The sequence below is a fragment of the Trachymyrmex septentrionalis genome, unplaced genomic scaffold, assembly GCF_001594115.1.
Source record: "Trachymyrmex septentrionalis isolate Tsep2-gDNA-1 unplaced genomic scaffold, Tsep1.0 scaffold31, whole genome shotgun sequence".
Lineage (NCBI taxonomy): Eukaryota > Metazoa > Arthropoda > Insecta > Hymenoptera > Formicidae > Trachymyrmex > Trachymyrmex septentrionalis.
In genome coordinates, this window is record NW_017305474.1 from 634162 (window position 1) to 640576 (window position 6415).

General features: G+C 38.8%; 1 protein-coding gene across 1 annotated transcript in view; it reads left to right on the top strand.

Annotated features, from left to right (window-relative positions):
- LOC108749711 (protein Fe65 homolog) overlaps positions 1-6415 on the top strand; it is a 185912-nt gene that overhangs the window by 592 nt on the left and 178905 nt on the right. The window lies entirely within an intron of this gene.

The window sequence follows — 6415 nt, forward strand, 5'->3', positions numbered from 1 at the left end:
ATATATATATATATATACATATATGATATAATGCGATAAAATCTAATGGCGTAATATATATCGATCTTCTCTATCGTACCTTTATACGAGAAAACTTATTTTTAATTTTGATATATTGATTCTACAAATAAGATATGTGAATGAGGATTTAATAAATACATTTATTATTTTTAAAATAAAAAATAGATTCAATTAAAGACGCTATATGAATCTTCTCTTTTGATTGATTCTCTAGAATATGACGTATCTTGATTTTTCTTGTAATGTTGATTCGATGAATCCAAAATATAAGGGAAAATAATACAATAAGAAGTCAATAAGAAGAAATAGAATAGTAGCCAATGAGAGAAAATATAATTTCCTTATTCATGTATCTCTTATAATACATCTAGTAAGAGCAGCCAGAGCTGTCTCTTGAAAATACAAGTTTTACATTCTCCACTTGGTACTTTTGAAGTTATTGGTGCGAGCTTAAATCTTTTTCTGGTTATAGAGCGATAAGTGTGCTCTGGTTATTGCGAGAGGTAATTCTCGCCTATTGTTCTCGCGCACTGCTGATAAGCACGGGACGCTTTTTCTTTTTCTACGTGATGAGAATTCGCGCCCGACAACTTGCCAGCATTACGATCTGACCTATAAAGTTGCCTGGTTTTACTCTTCTCTGTCGTGTTTTCGAAACGATCGTATAAAAAGTTGTAACCGCCACCATTATTAAAAAACATGACGGATATAACATATACATATGTTAGCCAACTGCTGAAGGCTAATGTCCTCAGTCATACGTAAAATATTTGTTACCGATCTGTAAAGTCTTAGGCCTTTTAACTTTCATAAGCTATACAAAAGAATAACAAAAATAAGTTGACATTTAATATTTTTTCAAACTCTTATTTTATTTTATTTATTTTTATTTATTTATCTTTATTTATTTTATTTAATCGCCATGACTCTCTGAAATATATCAAGGATTTTCTCTCTAAAGCTCTAAAATTGTTTACAAAGACTCACTCTGTTACTTCAGTCTATTAATTACATCAAGATTCTGAAGGTGGAATGCTAACTTCATCGAAGTGAGACTGTCACGATTAGTCGTTCGTAATGCAATTATCAATTAGTCCTTGACAATCAAGGCATTTGTCGTGTCTAACTATTGTATGTACCTAGGCAGAAGGATTATATCGGCGAGAAGTCGAGCGAATTCGAGAAAAGGATGTAGAATTTTATATATTTTCGTTGCGGCAGGTCGATACGCAGCAAAGTTCCCGCAGTAGTACTCGCGAGTACAGCGCAGACGGATTCGATTCTGGTGGAAATAAATCGCGCGCGGGGCCTCGATTCGAAGATCGATCTCGTGTGATATATTTAAGAAAAGGATCGTGCGCGAGAGCCAGGCAGAGCGGGAAAAAGACCCTAGCGCGTAGTTTTCCCCTTTCCTTATACTCCATGCTTAAAGCTCTGGGATTTCGCGTATCGTTCGTGAACCGAAGAATGAAATCGATACGCACGAGACGCGTGTCACGTTCCTCTTTCCTCATCGATGAGCTTTTAATCCTCCAGGCTCTCCCGATGGCACGTGCTATCCTAATATTTAAACTTGCCTAACTTAGGAAAGAGAGGATAATGTAAGCCTTCTATAAATCAAGATTTACTGTCCAGTAAGAGCTTAAAGGGAAAGCTCTTAGCTCGAGGAAAAACAGCTCATTTCCTTTAATTTTATTATTCTTCTCTTTCTAATAAAATTTTAGTGTGGTAGAATATTAATTTTAATGCAACAGTTTTTAAACAAACTTTATCGTGCGATTAAATAAACGATCATCCGCCGCGTTTCTCAACCGCGCGATTTATATCCCTCGCATCCCCTAGCTCCAAATCCTCACAGTCGCTCCATTCATACCTCTAAAATTCTTGTTCGCAAAGAGGGGGCAGTCGCGAAACCGCAGAGAATGCTCAGATAAATAGATCATTTGCGAAAAGGCGGGGCGCGAAACCGAGAATAAGCGACGACAGAAAAAGACAGAGGGAAAGAGAAATGAGAACAAAAGCCGGCAAAAAGCGATCCCGCCTTTCTTGCCGGTTTTTACGCAGCGCCTTCCATCTTTTTTCGTTTTCATATTTCCGAAGCACGGAACGCGTGTCTCCCGCAGATACACGTCCGTGCATTATTATTTTCCCTCCGCGCTTACCGTTCCCATCGCTGCGGATGGCAGGCTTCGCGAATATTTTTTTCTTCGCTATCGTTGTTTCTTCGTTCCTCGCTGTCGCGATCTACGTTGCTTCTTCCTTTGTCTCCTTGGAAACCTTGCGGTAGTTATGCGACGTTCGGTCCCGGTACTCGACAAGCGCAAAGGATACCGGTGGCGAAGGAGGGTGCGCAGGGGGTTGAGGGGAGGGGAGGGAAGGATCCCGACGGGTGCGAGAGGATACGGTCCAGGAACGTGACTTGGATGCAATATTTAAAAGCGGCGCAACGTCAATACTCTCTCCTCCCAACCGGCGCTCTTTCTCGTCGTCTACCACGCTCCATCGCCGAACCTTCCTTCGAGGCCGAGAAGAGAGAACCACCAGTTACCCTGATACCGCACTGAATCGGCCCCCGTGGTCTGACCTTAACCCGGGATCATCCCCTTGTTCGATGAGAAGGATTTTCCCGATACGTCCCGCCGTCCGTTTCCTGAATTTCGTTTCTGCGCTTTGACGTATGGAAAATTCGGTGACGTTGGGCTCTGAGGTCGGTATGAATGAGGGAGAACTTCCGAGTGTGTGCTTAAGGCGATCGTGAATCGTGAATGCGCTCTTTGACTATCGTGGGTCAAAAGGCTGCTTAAACATAGTCTCTATACGGTTGCATCGCGTGTCGTCAAATGTCGCTTTGAAAGCCGTCTTTTGTAACTTCACCCTTCAGTCAAAGACGTCATTATCGAATGTAAATGTGACTATAAAAAATTACTTGAAAAAGTTCTGTGCGACATGTACATTAATTAATCAAGAGAGTGAACTTTATTAAATTTTTCTTCCTCGATATTGTAACAGAATATATTTATTAACAATACGCAAAGTGAACATTTAGGCTGCGAATTGTGTGAAATTTAAGACATAATATTTGCAGCCATCGATGATATTATAAGCACACGAATATTTTATCATTTCCTGACGTGCCTCTATAATTTACTGCTAATGCCTTCCTGCACTGCCGGAAAATCATCCTCACTCCCTTCTGTAAGCAGCGAGCGACGAAAACGAATGAGAAACCGGCAAAGAGAGAAAGATGTACGAGCGGTGATATAACGGTGAGAAAATGCAGGAAGTTATGACAATTATGAGGGGTGGCGGGGAAGGAAGAGGCGTCTAGTTGTGCAACGGCTCGTGAAATGAAATCGGAACGGAGGACGATCGTTTATAAGTTCGACAGATGGAATTCTCCCTCATTTTTACCCGCTATCACTCTTGCAGTATTCTTCTCGCAGCAACAAACGTCTCTCTATAATCTAATTAGAATATCTGACAGGAAGATGAAAATGAATATAAATCTCTCTCGACATGTTTGATTATTGATGACATATTCGTTCGTCACTCCATCATCGGTTAATTTAATTTATGCATTAATCTGATTAATCGAAAACAAATACATGTTCTATCAATTTCAAAACATGCGCGACATGTCTTTTTAAAGAATATACTTTTCACAGTTTCTACTTCGAGAAATAGAGGTTGATGGATATTAAAAACCCCAGGGCAATTCTTTCCGCTCGCTAGATCTCTCTTTGCACTTCGAACCCGGGAGCCTTTGACGCTGGAGGGAAAGACACGCCGGGACGTGTTCTTCCTTTCTTGTCTAGTAAATTCGCGGAGCAATCCAAAGTGGCGTATGCGGGTCACGAAGAGAAGATCCACGTTCGTGTAGCCAAGGTTGACACGACCTAATTAAGAGAAAACTATAAAGTCCCTCACGTTGTCGCGTCGCCGACTCTTGCAATATTCTTTCTATTAATTGAATTCTGGTCTCATAAAATATTTTGTAATCTAAGGGATCTCTTTTAAATTTTATATTTACTAAAATGCCTTTAGTAAATATATTATAAAAATGCTTAATAGTAAATTCTTATTACTGGACGGGTAAATCTGTCTTTGCGAGGACAGATGTAGAAGTAATTAATTTGTCGTGAGCTTTATTATCGCAATAAATCGCCACGGGTCCCGACGTAGATTAGGATAGCCTTTTATAGCTGATTAGCGCCGATTAAAGTAAATATTTAACTCGCTTTGTGTTAATCGCTAAGTAGGGTTGTAGAAAGGGGGTGCAGTAACGCAACCCCCCGTCGAGTCGCGACGGGAGCTGGATTTATGGCGGCCGTAGCGAAACTCGCTTTCTCGGAATTTCGTAAAATTTACAAGCTTATTCCCTTAGCAAAGACAACGGGCCGAACAAAAAAACAAGCGTGAGAAGACAGAAGTGTTGAAATATCAACGTTTCCTTCTCACCCCTTCCCCAACGCCATCGTCGGTTGACTTCGAGGGCAATACCTTATATGAAATTTCATCCGGAACGAAACACTTTTTATCTTTGACAAGAATCGTGTTATATATTCTACGAGTCGCTGTCATTTCGTGTAAAAGATTTGAAATATCATATGAGATGCGACTTGCTCGAATTTTGATTAATGTAAAGCGCAAATAAAATGCTTCTACGTTATTTATACTTAAAAAAAAGTAATAATATGTACAAATAAGTGAAAAATATCATGTATAATAATTTTTTATAAGATATTTTAACACTTATTTGCACAAAGTTAGAATTTCCTTACCAACCTATGTCACCTAAGATACTCGAGCTTACGGTGGCGTCTTAAAGTAAAGTCACCAAAGCTGGGAACATCTTGTACAACGATTTGCATGAGTAGACAATACAGGCGACGACGTAAAAAAAAAAGATATTACCAGACAGCTGTTCTACCATTCAAGCGGTAACGTGCGCCATGGTCCGTCGCAGTTTCCGTCCTCTTCTACGTCCTCCTTTTCTCCTCAGTTTCGCACCCACGCCCTTGCCCTTGACTTTCTCCTCTCTACCGCCTCACCGAGACACTGCCACCTTATCCCCCGAGCTTAATTCGCAAAGGATACGGTCGATGAAGGGCGTGCCTGCTGCGCGTGGAAATGCGTCCAAAAGATGACGAGAGAGGAGAGCAGAAGCTGGTTGCTCGTAGCATGCGAGGCGATTTTAAATGTTACGCGTTGTGATTTTTTAATCAAATCTTTATACACGTTTCGACGCAGATATAATATCCGGCAAAGATGTTCTTTCATATTCTTAATATACAGGCGGTGTAAATTTCTTTCTTCGATCCTCCGGTCTTTCACATTCCGCATTTCTGCCCTTCTATCTCGTGTTCCTCGCAACCCCGCGTTTTCGGATATTGCCGTAATGTCTGTCCATTTTTCCATCCCGTGTCTCGATTCAACCTTATAAGATCTTGGCAGAGAAGCGGAAATGCCAAAAATTCTTCATCAAATGGTAATATACTTATATGTTTTATATAACAATAAATATATTATACTTTTTCCGTTGTTCACCGTTTATATTACAATTATTAATTTATTAAAAATATTTTCTCTAAAAACTACGCAGCATTCAGAATATTTCTGAAATTTTTTCCGGAATATTTTTCACATGAAGCACCATGCATCAAAAGTTGTCTGATTGCGAACTTTCCTCAACGCTATAAATGCGCAGTAATTTAATCTTCAGAACGACAAAAAGTTTCGTATCATGTTTCCTAGATTTCCTTTCCCGGATGAAAAGACCATTTTTCTTTGAAAATATTTAATATGCAAAGTTTTTCCACGATTTTACATCGATTCTATTTTCAATTCAATTAAAGCCTTGTAATTATTCATTAAAATGTAAAACCTATTAGCGAAATATGCTTTAGGCTCTCCTAATATAATATATAAATTATATCTTTCTTAACTATTAATATTTAACGTAACGTCTTGCAATTAATTATTCTACACGGAAAGGACAATTTCACTGAAGTATTTAAAAATTTAATTAGATCAGAAAATAATTTTGTTGGCCCATCAAAATAATTACTTAGGAATCTCAATTCTACGATAAGTAATGCGGCAAAAAGTTTTGACATTCTAACAATCAGTTTGAGTATTCTTTATAATTATTTTAATGGTTTAACAAAATTATTTTAAATTTGTATCTAGCTAAATTTTTAAACACTTCAGCGCAAAACCATTCTTTCCATGTAAAACACATTTCTCGTCCATTACACACACACACACTTATCTTAGAAACATCTATCATTCTCAAGGTAGATAAACATCGCTTTATTTGTACAAATGTAATGCTGTTTCGTGCAATTACATGGAAAATGGTCGAGAAATCGATTGATAATCTCGAACAATAAGC